Genomic DNA, 15,656 nt, shown 5'->3' on the forward strand with positions numbered 1-15,656 from the left:
CAGTTGTGAATGCTTATTCATATTCCAACTGAAATCAGACACTGAAGCACTAAAATATCACAGGAAAGGCATTTCACATACTAGTGGCTGGGAGCAGGAAAGCATGGAAAACATGAGAAAACAGCTGGTGAAGTGTAAGGGCTGGAATCCTCCAGATACTGTACTTCAAAAGAGTAAAACAAATTGCTTGTGATTCCCAAGCTGAACCTCAGCTGTGGAACGAATTTATAAATTTATTAATTTATTCATTTATGAAAACAGACAGAAAAGAACTAGTGAGACACACTGGAAACCAGTTTCAATATTCTGTGAGGTGAGAAGCAGCAAACTGCAGAGGAAATTTCCCCCCATTTTTCAACCTCCTAAATTATTTAAAATAATCATCCAATTTCATTCATGTATTTTTACTTTATGGACTAATGGAATTTTTTTTTTTTTATTTTAAAACTTCTGAATTAGAGAAAAAAAAATCGTATTTTAAACTTTCACTAGAGGGAGCTCCAAGTTTATTTATAGATAGAAAAGGGAGCACATGCAAGGATCTCGGCATTTGTTTCGGTACAGTTTTACAGCTGAGTGAATATTATCCTTTTTATTCAATTAATTTACCAAACAAATAAAATAGAAGAAACCCCAAAGTAAACAAACAAACCAAAAACCCCATAAAATAACAGAAGAAAATACAGTTGCATAAGCAAAACTACTTTGTATAAGTTGCTAAATTTTGAAGATGCAATGTATCTTTTACTGAGTAGCTTCAAGTAGTGTCAGTAGCATTTCTTTTCAACAGTAAAAACCAAATATCTTTCATGACAGTAAATTCTGCCATAGCCCTTGAGATAAATTAACATACATTTATATAGAATTACAAAGTATTATTAATAACTATAAACTATATTTTCTGTAGATAGGCCAGTAATTTCTCTTGATTTGAACATTCAGTTTTGCACCACTGGCAGTTAGTATCAGAATTTGTGCCTTTTCCAAATTGTCTGTAATTGGAATTAAATTTTGTAGTATTTTCTAAAACAAATTGTCCATTTTTGTAATTCAATTCCCTCTAATTTTTGAACCCACTGATAACGAACAACAGCAGCAATATACAAATTTTCTCTTAAATTCATAACTTAAAAGGCAGGAGACACACAGAATCCTGACACCACAGGTACTAAAGCAGTTTATGAATGAGAAAACTGAGCTTTAAAAAGCCCACCTTACTTAAAGCCACCCGAGCAGGGAGTAGTTGAAAAGGGAACCAGGAAACCCTAATGCCTTGACCACATGCCTTCCTTTCACAATGTGAAATATTATTAATATTGTGCAACATTCTTGCTTCAGTGTTTACCAGAAACTTATTCCAGTGCTTCTGAAAACTGAGCTCTAATCTGCAAGAGCATATTAGTTACTCAAATAAGGAAAAGACCCAGCAACCACTGAAAAATCAAGTAATTAATTCCTATTTCAAATATTTAATGACTTAAATTAATGTAGTGCATAATTCTCATGTCACTAACCAGACCAGAGAAAGGACAGAGACATTAATTTAAATATCAGTGTTTAAGCACAGGGACAGGCATATGGGTCTCCTTTAAAAATATTGAAGAACTAACATAAATTAAGAAATAGCCTAGGAAATCATGATTATTTATCATGGAAATGGAGCTAGCAGTTATCTGTTATGTAGGCATTTCCATTCAGCTTGCAGTGAGGCTGCATCACCTTGGACCAGAGAACTGGAATTTGTTAAGCCATAAAAGATTAAGTGATCTGAAACCATGCCTTATGGAGACATATTAGGATGTGAATATGTTGAAATTCAAAATATTTCTAGTTCTAACAGCCCCCCAACCCCAAGGTGCCATATATTCAAAGTTAGAACTTAAAAAGCCCAAAGGAAGAGCTCTGGGTGTTCTCCCCCTTGCCACAGTCCTATGTCTGTCTCATTTTCAGGAAGCAGAATGTGGTAAATTAGCAAAGAGTCTCAGATGACCTAGCAGCTGTTTTTTGAAGCTGCAGAACAATAAGTGCAATAAGTAAGTGTATGCCCTCATGTGTTCAAAGGCAGAGATGAGTATTTATGGATATCAAGACAATAAAAGTTCCTTCAAATACCAAGAGACGGTGGATACTTTCAAGGTAACACTCCTTTTGGAATTTGTGATTCGACTTTGCTTGTTTAAAATACATCTTTATTTTAAAAAATCATTCAATGGTACAGCCCACCACAGGGTACATCAGCAGTGAAGGACAGGACACTGCAAAGCACTGAACGATAGAAGAAAACACTTCATGTTGAAAAATCACGCCCAGTATTGTTAACAAGATACAGCAGCATTGTTCTTCTCTATAAAAACCATCAAAGACTCATCATGCCAGGTGAACGAACACAGAGCTTTCATTAATTTTACATCTTTGTTAAAATTGCTACTATTAAACCTGAATTAATTGAGCAATTAAAAGTTGAGTTGTCCTCATCATCATCATCATCATCATCATCTTATTCTGTGATGCTACGCAAAATCTTAGGTCTGTATTCAATTAACCACTGAATATGTTATTATATACATTTTATATATATATGTAAATATGTTAGTATGCATAATAACATTTCTAATAATTTTTGAGATGCTTCAGGCACCTTATGCTTGAATGAAGGAGGCAAAGTATTACTGCTCCTTCTCTGAGGAAATCTATCTGTTTTATTGTGTTTCATTCTAAAACAATTGCTTAAAGAGCAATTTTTGCACATCACCTAAAAGATAATAAGATAAATCCTGATTTTAAATCAGGATTTTATAGTGTCATTTCTAGTCATTTTTACAGTAAATGCACCTGAAATATTTGAGATGCCAAATTAGAGTGTAACAGGAAGCAGAGGGAACACTAGACTAGCTGGGAACAGGAAAAAAAATATACATAATTTTTATCATTGCTTATAACATTTTCATACATTGCTTAGATGGTGTCCTGGAGTGAATTATAATGATAGTTTATTTCATGATCCTCTGCTTTTTGCCCAAACATTGTTGCTGTAACTCTAAGCTGTGGGACAGGGTGTGTGTAGAGCTGGGGAGGGGGGGAGCTTTGGGGTTTTTGGCTGTCATTTTTCAAAGCCTCCCTGCCCAGGCATTCTGTAGCAATGTGTTGTTTGGCTTTTTAGTTTGGCTTTGTTTGGCAAGACTGGATTCTGATAGCAGGGGGGCCACAGAGGTGGCTTCTGTGAGAAGCTGCTGGAAGCTTCCACCATGTCCAGCAGAAGCAATCCCTGATGGCTCAGAAGATGGACATGCCACTGGCCAAGGCTGGGCCAGTTAGGGATGATGGTCACACCTCTGGGATAACATATTTAAGAAGAAACCAAAACCAAAGTGGGGGCTAGTTTTAATTCCAGCCAGAGAAGAGGAGGAGGTGAGAACATGTGAGGGAAACAACATGGAGACACCAAGGTCAGTGGGGAAGGAGGGGCAGGAGGTGCTCCAGGCACCAGAGCTGAGATTCCTCTGCAGGCTGTGGTGAGACCAGGGTGAAGCAGCTGTGCCCCTGCAGCCCCTGGATCCATGGGGGATGCAGAGATCCACCCACAGCCCCTGGATCCATGGGGGATGCAGAGATCCACCCACAGCCCCTGGGGATCCATGGGGGATGCAGAGATCCACCCACAGCCCCTGGGGATCCATGGGGGATGCAGAGATCCACCCACAGCCCCTGGGGATCCATGGGGGATGCAGAGATCCACCCACAGCCCCTGGGGAAGGTGCCCATGCCAGAGCAGGGGATGCCTGGAGGAGCTGTGATCTGTTGGGAAACCGGGTGGAGAGAGGGGGCCCTGCTTCCAGGCTGGAGCAGCCTGTCCTTGGGGGACTGCACCCCATGGAAGAGTGACCCACACCACAGCAGGTTTGGGAGGACTGTGAGGTTCGTGGAGAATTTTCTCTCCTGGGAGAGACCCCACAGGGGTCTCACAAGGGAATAAATTCCCTGAGCCAAGCGAAAGAAGACCTCAGGTGATGAACTGACCAAAATCCCACCCCCAGTCCCTCTGTGCTGTCCGTGGGAAGGAGTGAGGGGTTGAAGAAAAAGATGTTTCTAAGGGCTTATTTTAGTTCTCATTATCCTGCTCTGATTTTGTTAGTAATAAATTCACTTTGTATCTCTGAGTTGAGCCTGTTTTGCCCTTGGGGGTGTTTTCTTCAGGTCCTTATCTCAACTCATGAACCCTCCATTAAATTTTCTCTCCTCTGCCCAGCTGTAGCAGCAGAGGGTGACCGAGCAGCTTTTGTGAGTGCCTGGCATTTGGCCAGTGTCAAACCACAACAAAGCTTTTCCCTTCTCTGTCTTGAAAGAGCTGCAGTTGCTCTGAGGTGCTTTCATCTGCTTTGAGGTGAACTGAAGTCCAGTTGTTAGTCCAAGACCAGAGAAGTGGGACCTATGGGAGCAGCATCACCCCGTGCCAGCCCCAAGCCTTGAGGAGCACCTGTACACTGAGACCAATGGCTGGGCATAAAGTAACAACATCATCAAACTGGAATTCAGAACTATGTTTTCTCTCTGAATCAGACATCTTCCTGTTTATTTTTGATTAATTAGTAAAATCATTGTAATGGCTCACACAATCAAAAACGTAAGTCCTGCACCCTGGACTATGAAACCCCATCTCTCATGCCTGGTGTAAATAGCTATGTTTGGTTTAGCCAGAGACACTATAGATATTTTTATTAACTCAGAACAGCACTTACTAAAAGTGTAATAATATAAATTGAAGTTCATGTGATCTCATTTGAAAAATAGTGCTAAGCAAGTACTACACATCAAGTATTGTCAGCAAAAAAAACTGCCAAAGCTGTAATTGTTAGTAAATAACAGCTACAGGTTATTTCATATATCTTGATTTTCTTTCTTTTTTTCTCTGCACATTTCTCTGATCTTGGTCATACTCTTCCTCCCAAGCATATTTACAGCTTTCAGTTATAATGGCAGAGACAAATATTTACACATCTTCTGAAATGCAACACGTACAGGAATCCACAAGTCATCGTGCCAGCAAACTATCAACAACACCAGATGGCAGGGGATTTCTTTAATGCTTTCCACTCAGCAAAGAACTGCAGACAAGAAAAAAAGACAAGTCTTTTGACATGTCCTTATAAAAGAAAAAGAAGAAAGAACTTACCCCCCCAAACTAGAAGTAGCCCTATATACTTCAGTAAATGTACGAAAGCCAAAGGACTCCAAAGAAGCCACTGAACAGCAGGGACCACTAATCACTATTTTTATTTATTATTATTATTATTAACAACAATAATAATAATTATAATAATAATAATAGTTGTTACTGCTGTTGTCAATGTCAAAATTATATTTATTGTCTTTTTTTTTATTATTACTGCATTAATTCAAAAATTTATAGTCACTCTCAGACTGAGGATACTGGGTACCCTACCAGATTCTACTTGGCTTGGATATCACATAGTCCAAACTTGAAACTCATCCAAAGATTTCAAGGAAGCACAGGAAACACTGAGCTTTTGTTTCTTAGAATACTCATACAAAGAAATGAATCAATGATTCTGTGAACACAGATGAAAAAAAACCAAAGCACATTTTACTTATTGGTCTGTACAGTCACATATCCTGGTACAAATCTCCCATCATGTTAATTAAGTAGAAGGGGAATCAGGAAGGTTGTTGATAGGAGAATACAGAAGACAGAAAGAAATTAGCCATGAAACTATGCCTAACAATTCATTTTGTGCCCTGCAGAAAGGTTGCATGATAAGAACAGAGGCTGAAGTTCTCAGAACCACCATATTAACATAATAATTTCTGGTAAAGTAAATCAGAGGACTTCCAACACCTAAAAATGTAAACAAAAAAAAAATTAAGTGAATATATTCCATTATCTAAATAGCACAATGCTAATTTATTTTTAATGATTGATTCCAGGGTCTGTCTGTCAGTGACATGCACATCCAAGGCTCATTTCTTTATGCATACTGTTTAATCCTGTTTTCAGTGTTGGAAATAGACCATCAATAGACAGTAGCTTTTCCACCACTCTCCAGCTTTTGTCCTAAAACATCCACATGGAGCTGCCAAGTTCAGCCAGGGCAGAATTCTGTATTTCTCCTGAGTAAATTCACTACAGTTTTATAAGAGTGTTGCTTAGTGTGGGACTGTGTCTTGGATTTGCTCAGAAAACAGGGCTGGTAATGTTTTCATAATTTTATTATTATTTCATTATTAATGAAATGTTCATAAAATTAATTCTATTATTTCATTATTAATGGAGATGTTTCCATTACTGCTGAGCAGTGCTCACACAGTGCAGATGACTTTTCTGCTGCTCCCTCTGCCCCAGCAGAGAGTGGGCTGAGGGCATACAAGGAGTTGGGAAGGCACACAGTGAAGACTGCTCACCCCAGCTGACCCAGAGATATCCCACATCATATGATGCCATGCTCAGTATATAAAGCAGGGGGAAGAAGAAATGGGGGACGTTTGGAGTGATGCCTTTTGTCTTCCCCAAGTTACACATTTGATGGAGCCCTGCTTTCCAAGAGATAGCTGAGCACCTTCCCATGGTAAGCAGGGAATGAATTCTGTTTTATTGCTTTTCTCACATGCACTGCTTTTGCTTTACCTATTAAATTGTCTTCATCTCAACCCTCAAATTTTCTCATTTTTATCCTTTGGATTTTCTCCCTCATCCCTCTGGTGGGGGAGTGAGTGAATGGCTGTGTGGTAGTTAGTTTCCTGCAGAGGTTAAACCACAATAATAAGAAAAAGGAAAAGATTAAAAAGTTAACTTTTGCTCCAAGTCTTGCTATTAAATAAAGCAGAGACAGAGACCACCTCTGTGACTTCATCTGTAGTGCAACAGTAAGATTGTGATTTCATGTTAAGAAAATACTGGAAAGTCTCAACACTGGTCACATATGATTTTTTGATAAGTAGAAATTTTACAAGCAATCCTAGGTTTGTATCCCATCCCAAACACAGCAATTACTCTGCCTCTTTGATTCCAGTTACTAAAATCATGCCAAAGGACATGCAGTGAGAAGGCATCTTGTAATATATCAGTACTCCAAGAAGTACAAGGACTAACTTTTAAGATATCAAGATCTTCTAAAAGGAATTGCAAAATTACAAATACTGACAGAGGATTGCAAACTGAATACAGTGCCTCCACAATTATGTTCTTTCTCTTTTGAATGTGAAAATAGTAACAAACATAGAGCTTCTTGGTAGCCCTGAAACAGCATGAAAGGGGCCAAATGGGAAAGGCTGAAGAGTAAACAAGGAAATCAAAACTTAAGGTCCAGTTGTTTCCTAGCTCAGGTTAGCACAAAGCCTAATAGTTTCTGTGGAAACTTGTCCATTTGGCACCACAAGAAAAAGCTGCAGTCTCAAAACGAGAAACAAGTCAGAGCATTAAAAAAGTGGTGTAATAGATGTTAAGGTACTGTAAGCAACTGAAAGTTAAACAACTGGTTTTAATAAAGAAACCAAAGATGCATGGTTAAAATATATTATTCTTACAAATAATGATCACTTCAAAAGCAGAAAGGAATGAGAAAACTGATGCAAAAAAACCAACAAAACAAAAACCAAAAATTGAAAAGTCACAAATGAGATGAAACCAAAAATGTTGATGGGCAGATGAGGAAAGTTACTTCTGTGCAAAGGCCAGGAAAAAGTTAGGAATTTGAGCAGAGAGGAGGATTGTTTCAAGTGCTTTATAATCACAGAATCACTGGGTTGGGAGAGACCTTTAAGATAATTGAGTCCAACCCATGCCCTAACACCTCAACTACACCATGGCACCGAGCACCACATCCAATCATTTTTTAAACACATCCAGTGATGGTGACTCCACCACCTCCTCAGGTAGACAACTCCAGTACTTTATCACTCTTTCAGTAAAAAACTTCTTCCTAAATTCCAACCTGTATTTCCCTTGGCACAGCTTGAGGCTGTGTCCTCTCATTCTGTCAGCTGCTGCCTGGAGAAAGAGACCAACCCCACCTGATAAAATCACCTTTCAGGGAGCTGTGGAGAGTGATGACTTACCGCTGGGTCTCCTTTTCTCAGGAATAATAATGAGTAAAACAAAAGCAAGAGGAGAATATTTTCTTGTTGTGAAGAAAATGAGAGTAAGAGATCTTGTTAAACTTTGAAAAATACGAGATCTACAGAAAGAAAGGAATCAACATTGGCAACAAAATGGGAATACAAGGTTATGAGTCAAATTCCTAGTGTTAGATATTAGGGTTTTCAGGGATAATCATAAGATGATCAGTTGTAGAGAGTCTTTATTTTCTCCCAGACTAATTTTGCACCTTTTACCCCAGGCTGGAAGTAGGTGAAGGCAGTGGTATGGGAAAATCTGCCTCAAGTGACTAAACTCTGCATTTTGTGTAATTGATTTTCCTCAAGCTGAGTGCCATAACTCTTGCAGTACATCAGTACTGCTAAAATGGATCAAGTGGTAGGATAACTTTGAAAATAAAAACCTGACCAATAACTTGCTCTCCTGTTTTCTTTTCCTCTGAAATAGAGGATACTGTTTGTTGACAAAATAGGATATCAAATTATTTTGTCCTGAGTCCTTATAGGAATTCCTTGGGGTTATGAAGGGCAGAAAAATGTAACAGTTCCCTCCCAGACCTCACTATTATCTGTGCTTTTCTTTTCCCAGCAAAGCAAAGGAGTTCAGAAGGAAAGCATATGGAAATCAAAATTAGAACAGCAGGAAACAAAATTGTACAAAAATACAAGTAATAGGCATCACATTTATCACATAATAACATTTAATTCTATTGTAACAGATACTATTAACAGAAAGAAAACATGCCAAAAATGTATTGTATTAAACTCTGTGAATTTTGAGGATGACAAGATGTCTATAAATAAATTAGGAACTTGTTTGATAAATAAATTTGTACTTGTTTGAATGTCCCTTGCTATTTCCTTCCTGAGGTAAGTGAACAAGCCTGTCACATCCTGTGTGAAAACTATGTACAAAATGTGTTCTTTCAGAAATGAAGAAAAAAGATAAAACCCTCTGAGCACTTATTACATCATTTAGTTAAATTAGTCAGAGGAGAAGGCAAAATCTCTCTCAAGAAGAATAAGACGTCAACATTTGGAATAAACTTCATTCAACTTATTTTGATCACTTATGCATTGAGAAGATTTATGTTCTCCTTAGGTTTTTGTAAAGAAAAAATAAAAAGGGTGCATAAACATACAGACACAGAATTCCTTATTCCTGCATTAGTCCAATTTCTGTCTAGTTTTGACAGGAAATTTAGTCAATTGAAGTGAGCAGCAACAATTGGCAACTCATACCAGGTGTTCTGTAGAGTCTCAAAGAGCAGGAAACCCAACCATCCTAGCAAATTCTTATTCTATTTCCTTTATTTTTTTATGGGAGAAAACTTCCAGAGTTCATGGATTTTTCAAGACAAACATTTCTAAGAAACACACAGGTTGATACAATTGTACTTTGATTGATATACTTCAGAAACTGCATTTCTGAAGGACTGGCTTTATTAAATCCAGTCTTAATTCTATCAAAGTGGTATTGAGTTAAAAAAAACCAAACATTTTGCCTTGCCAAAACTGACAGGGCAAGAACCTCTATTCATTAGATTATTTCTCTTTAAAGCTACACTAACAGAGCCTGGCTTGGTCAGGATCCTGAAAGAAAAAGCTTGTAAACCTTGTATGTCTCACCCTTGGGCAAAAGAGAATCAGACAGTAGGAACCTGGAGTGTGGCACATGAGATTTTGATGGTGGTTCCATTAAATAATTCATTAGTTCCCTTATTCAGGTTCAGCACAGTGGTTTTTTTTTGGTGAAGGAAAGACTGAGTAAATAATACTTCTACAAGAGTGTTTTTCTTGTGGTGGTTTTTTTTTTTTTAGTCAAAATCAGAACCTTTAGAATATAAAAGGCAAAGGGTAACCAAAATAAAATGAGAAAAAGCTTAAATGTGGTCTGACTCAACTTGTTTTAGTGATTTCATTAATTTCTGATACTTAGTTCTTTCTCAATGCCTAGGTAGGGAAAGCAAAAATCAGTTTTATTCATTGTTCCAGTGCCATGCCCACTATGACTGGCCTGTTATTCCTTATTAGATCAGGAAAAGAATGTGAGAAAAACAAATTAAAGAAAAAGAACAGCTAATGCACCTACCAGAAGAAGACTTTGCTAACAAGAGAATTTATTTTCTAAAAGGAAGTACCAGAAAAAAAAAATAAATCAAGATATTCAAGAAGGCACTGTAGAAATTAGCATGAACTTCAGTACTTGGGTAGGACTGAAGCAGTTAATCTTCAACTTACATCATTATGTGCCTTTGAATCAAATTCATTAAACAATTCACTACCTTTCTTGTTAAAAACACCTTAAAATAGTTAATAATATTAGCATCTGACTACAACCTGAGTTTACAGAAAGCCATTTCAACACAAAAGTATAGCAGCAGAGTAAGGGATGCTATTGCTCACTTAAAAGATTTATGATACATAATGTAATTTTGAAGTGCTTTCTCTTTTATTTTCACACGTGAAAGAATACATAAATTTTAGAAATAATAACCCTAAGTAGTCAAATCTTCAAAACAGAAGCCTGAGGCTACTTGATTTCAAAAGCAGTACAGCCAGATAGTTTTGACATACTTGTACTGCCACAAGAGGTCGATGTAGTTGTATCTTAGTGACTTCAACCTGCCCTCCTTCTCCCCCTCCAAAGGCAGGAGCACAAAAAAGAGAGAGATCTAAATGATTACAAACACCTTTGTGTGTATAGATACATAATTCCTCAGGATACCATTCCAAATTCATTATTTTACCAGCAAAACAGCACATTTTGGGACTGAGACTAATAGGCAGCCAAATCCTTTTTCACCATTTAGTTTTGGAAAAAGACACTTGCGTCTTCCAGAACCACTCAGAACTTTCTATTTATAACATTCAGCTGCCTGCACAGATAACTCCATATAATTCCATCTCTCCTGTGATTTCCTTTCTAAATGTTACCAAACTTGTGTTTTCAGGAAGTTTTCTTCTTTGTTTTTTTGGTTTGGTTTTTAAAATCAGGTTAACATAGATAATATCACAATGCTGATATAAATACCACAAGGGATTAGAAAGTCTGCCAGAGTTCCTATACATTTTTGGTGGTGTAATAATGAAATAACCCGTATTTGGGGTTTCTAACACTGCAAACAGTAACATATACAATGTACTAAATGACATCATTTGTTTCCTGACTGCATATCTTCTAGATATAGCCATTAGAATTTACAATTAATTCAGTGTTAAAGCATTAAATACAACTTTATTCTGCATCAGGATAGGAGCATCCTTTACTTACCAAACTTATTGATTCATGGCCATCAGTCCATTCTACTTACAATGCTCACAGGCTTCAGACTTGGCTTTTTAAAACATTCCATATAGACACATAACTCAAGACTTAACTTTTAAGAAACCTGAAATTCCTCAGTGACCTCCCCATCTACACTGAGTCATTTTGCATCTTCTAATATGCCATAATTGATAATAAATTATCAATTTCTGCTCATTATTCAAGTGAAAAAGATTTAAGCATACAGACCCACTTCTAACAGATAAGATACAATTATTTCACTGCTGTATTCAGGTTTTGCAAGACACACTGTACTGCAGGAAGAGTGCTCAGGGTTCACTCTTGCTTCCATCTTTTCACTGTTGTTACCAAGCCTGCACTCATCTCTTTTGCAAGTATTGACCTCACATTTCAGATCAAGGGAAGTTTGATCTGTGATGTCAGCATATCCTTTACACAGACATACTTCTGTTGCTACTGAGATAGCTTGGGAAATAAAATACACTATTATATATCATTAGTGTCTTTTCTTGGATTTTGCTGAACAACCCCATTCTCCATGAAAGTAAATGGCCCAATAAATGGAGGAAGTGCACAGAAGAGAAATGATGCCTCTGGGAGGAGCTGGATTTTTATATTCAGTTTAGTTTCCATTTATCCAAGAAGTCATAACTCCTGGGACAGAGGTGAATGCCTCAGTATGTTAGGCCTCTCTGCTAACTGTGAATTATTCTTTAGATACAGGCTTATTTTTTTTGTATTATTAATTAAATTTTAGTTCAGAGGGTAGTGCCAAAGAGCTATAGATCTTCCAGTTGTAGCTCAGGGTTCATCTTTAGGCACAGTAGCAAAATGACTGACTCTTGCCAGCACTGAAGACTGAGGGCATTCTATATAAATTTGCACCCCAGTCTCCATTGCTGCATGAATATTCTCTTCTTCCCCTTTTCTCTTCACCTGCATTCACCATAGAAGATGCCCCAAAAAACTCATCAGTGAAAGAACCACATTAAAGGTAAAAACAAGTAGGTGTTTTTCTAGCCTTGTATCATTCCACTAGAAGTCACAGAGTCAAACACATGTGATTTCATGCATTTCTAATTTCAGGACAATTCGGGTGCTGTACTCTGACTTGGCCAATAAAGATTGTAGGTCAAGTGTTTTCAGTCTCTTCCAGACTAACAAGAGATGGAAAATCAAATATCAGGGATAATAAGGTTCAAGTCTGCACAAATATTTACATCTGCAATATTCAGATAAGCTTTGCTGGCTATGGGAAGTCTGAAGAGCAAATAGACCAGCTCTTGGAGGAAATTCTACTCTTGCCAGTACAACAGAGAAATGGTTCTGTATTTCTCTGTTAGGAGCAGCCTGTTTTGGCAAACTGCTGTGGCTGTGACACTTGCATTCATGTTATATATTGTATTAAAAATTCTTTGCAGAGGAACAACCTTAAAAACCAAGATAAGCTTGATTTTTTTTAAAGATTGCTTGACATCCCTGAAGTGTCAGTCCATACCAATCTCACATTATCTGCTGTGTCTAAAGTGTCACTGCTCCACTCAAACCAGGTAATCCCAGCTCCATGGAAGCCATCAACAGCCTCTAATCTGTTCCTGGGGCATTCATCAGCTGCTTTTGGTTATTCATTTAATTTCTTGAACCAATGTCTCAATATGTTTCTGCAACTGATAAACCCCTAAAGATTTCAATCAGGCTCTAATTGGAAAATAATTCTGTACTCTACTCAGAACTTACCAATACTTCTGTTCTTATTCTAGTGTTATTAATCTGCAGTATATTTTGATGTATCTGCAATGTATTTTGATGTGTGTGAAGATCCCCAAAAAATAGACCTCAGGATTGGTACTTGCATCAGAATTGAAAATAAAACAAAATAAAAGTATGGTTAGTATTTTTCTGTCCCAGAAACATTTCTTGAACATCAGAGTGTATTTCAGGATGCCACTTTACTTTGTCAGTGTTCACTTTTTATAGGTCTTATGTTTAAAAGCAGCAACACATCAGTACTACACAGAAAGTTTTCTTAAGTGAAATATCTCTATATTGAATTCTCTGCTTTATATACCAAAAGAATTATATAACAAGCACTGCATAAAAAAAATTAAAAATAAGGCTCTCAGAAGAAACAATACTGTGAGCAGCAAATTGAACAGAAGAACAAGGAAGTGTTCTCTGTTACTGCTTTTCTGTAGGTTAACACTGAGTACTTTATGTTTTCATAGCTCAAACTCCTTTTCTTATCATTTGTTGGTGATACAAACAATTTTATGTGAGTCCTTTAAAAATTCTTTTCAAAAAAACCAGTTGGAAATCTAAAGTTCATTGACACTAAATATAAGACTCCCAAGGCTGCAGCTGTGGAAGTGGAGTCCCCTGGGGAAGGGAAGCCAACATTAGCAAACTTCAGGGAAGCACCCAGATTTAGGATGCTGATTTCCCTGGATGTTTACAAATTACCATTTGAAAACAAAAAAAAACAACCAAAAAACCAAATCCAACCCAAACCTAAATTCTAAGAGGAAAATTTCTGTTAATTTCCATAGCTTGAAATGTTCTTCTGCCTGACAAACAGCACTGTTGGTAAATAGTCTACACAAAACACAAAGAATTATTGTCCATAATTGTAGTATAACCAAGAGCTGTTTATTTTTATCAAGAACCAAGGCTAAGCAAGTAGAAGTTCCTTTTAGGAAAAGACATGTGGAAGCCAAAAAGGATTTGCTTACACTTCTCCATTCAGACTTCAATCAACACAGCACCAGAAACCACAAAGGGCTTCCCTAAAGACTGGTAGAATAAAAATAACAAGGAAAATTTTAGAAGGCAAAAAAATTAGATGGTATTTCCTTTAGGTAATCATTCATAACACCCCAAAACACTAAGACAAAGCATCAGTATTTATTTGATTCTGCTCATGAAGCAAAAAAGTTAAGCAAAGAAAATCTCCAAACTCTGACAAGGTCAGAGATGTTTGTTAGCACTGTTTCTACTTCAGGAATATTAAATAAGTGTTTGCTACACATAGTAGCAAGACAAAATCCTTTTTAAAAGAAAATAATATTTTTTCCTGAATGGAAGAATCAAACAAGGGAGTGTGGTTTATTTTTATTCATGCAGAATTCTGAGCAACAGTATATTGCTTATGCTAGAAGTTCATTTAATTCTTTATCAACAAGATAGGCTCAACAGGTTACTTTGTCATTTAAGGAAAATAGCTGAGTAAATCACTTAGCACATGCACAAGTTCTTGAGTGACACTTCAATGGGGTAGGAGAAGTATTTTAAAAATTATGTAATTGGATCCCAGGGTAACAGACAGACCCCAAATTCCTGACCTTACAAACCCTGATGACATACAAGAGAAAATTTCACAAGCACATCTACTATGAAAATTCTGTTTCACAAAAGTTACTGAAGGCTTTAGAGAAAGAGAAATTAGAAAATTTCTATTAGGGAAAGCACAAGCCACCTGTTTTTATTGAAAAAGAAAGATCCCAACAATTTAACCATTTTAATGTGCAAGAACTGAATTCATAATCTATAGAAATATAGAAATATAGAAATATAGAAATATAGAATATAGAATATAGAATATAGAATATAGAATATAGAATATAGAATATAGAATATAGAATATAGAATATGTTCCAAACATTTGTTGCAAAGTTGAGAATATTACCCTTTGATTCATATATTCAGCTACTTCAGCTAGTCTGAAAGGTGCAGACTTCCACTTCACTTCAGTTGTCCTGTCCCAGGATACAGAGTATCAATTACATTCAGATATTCTCCACTTGCCAAGTCTGTGTTTTGTTCTGGGCAAGTGAAATCATGATGAAAATCAAATTATTCTCTGGGAGTTGTGAAAGCCATAATACTTATGTAGTCCAAAAGAAATCAGAGTAGCCATTCTCAGAAGCTGTTTCCTAGGTGAAGAACCACCCAATGCTTAAGAAGAATTGTGGGGATTAACTGGGATTCCATTAATTAACTGCAGATATGTCCCCTTGATTATATTGGACAATCCAAGGCAGCTACAGTCTGGATTTTTTATGACTGTGATTTTTTGGAAAAATTCAAATTTTCAAAATGCTCACAAAAATTGTCATTTTTGTGAATCTATTCCATCTATACACAACACCTGCCCAATATAAAAACAAGCAATATGCATTTCCCTCTTTACATGTGACAAAAACCCAGAAGAAAACCAGTCGAGGAGCCAGAGTGACAGGCACTAGAGAGCACAGCTTATAGA

This window comes from Pseudopodoces humilis, chromosome 7 (genome assembly GCF_049639895.1).
Source record: "Pseudopodoces humilis isolate 2021_Gansu_Grassland_sample_001 chromosome 7, ASM4963989v1, whole genome shotgun sequence".
NCBI lineage: Eukaryota > Metazoa > Chordata > Aves > Passeriformes > Paridae > Pseudopodoces > Pseudopodoces humilis.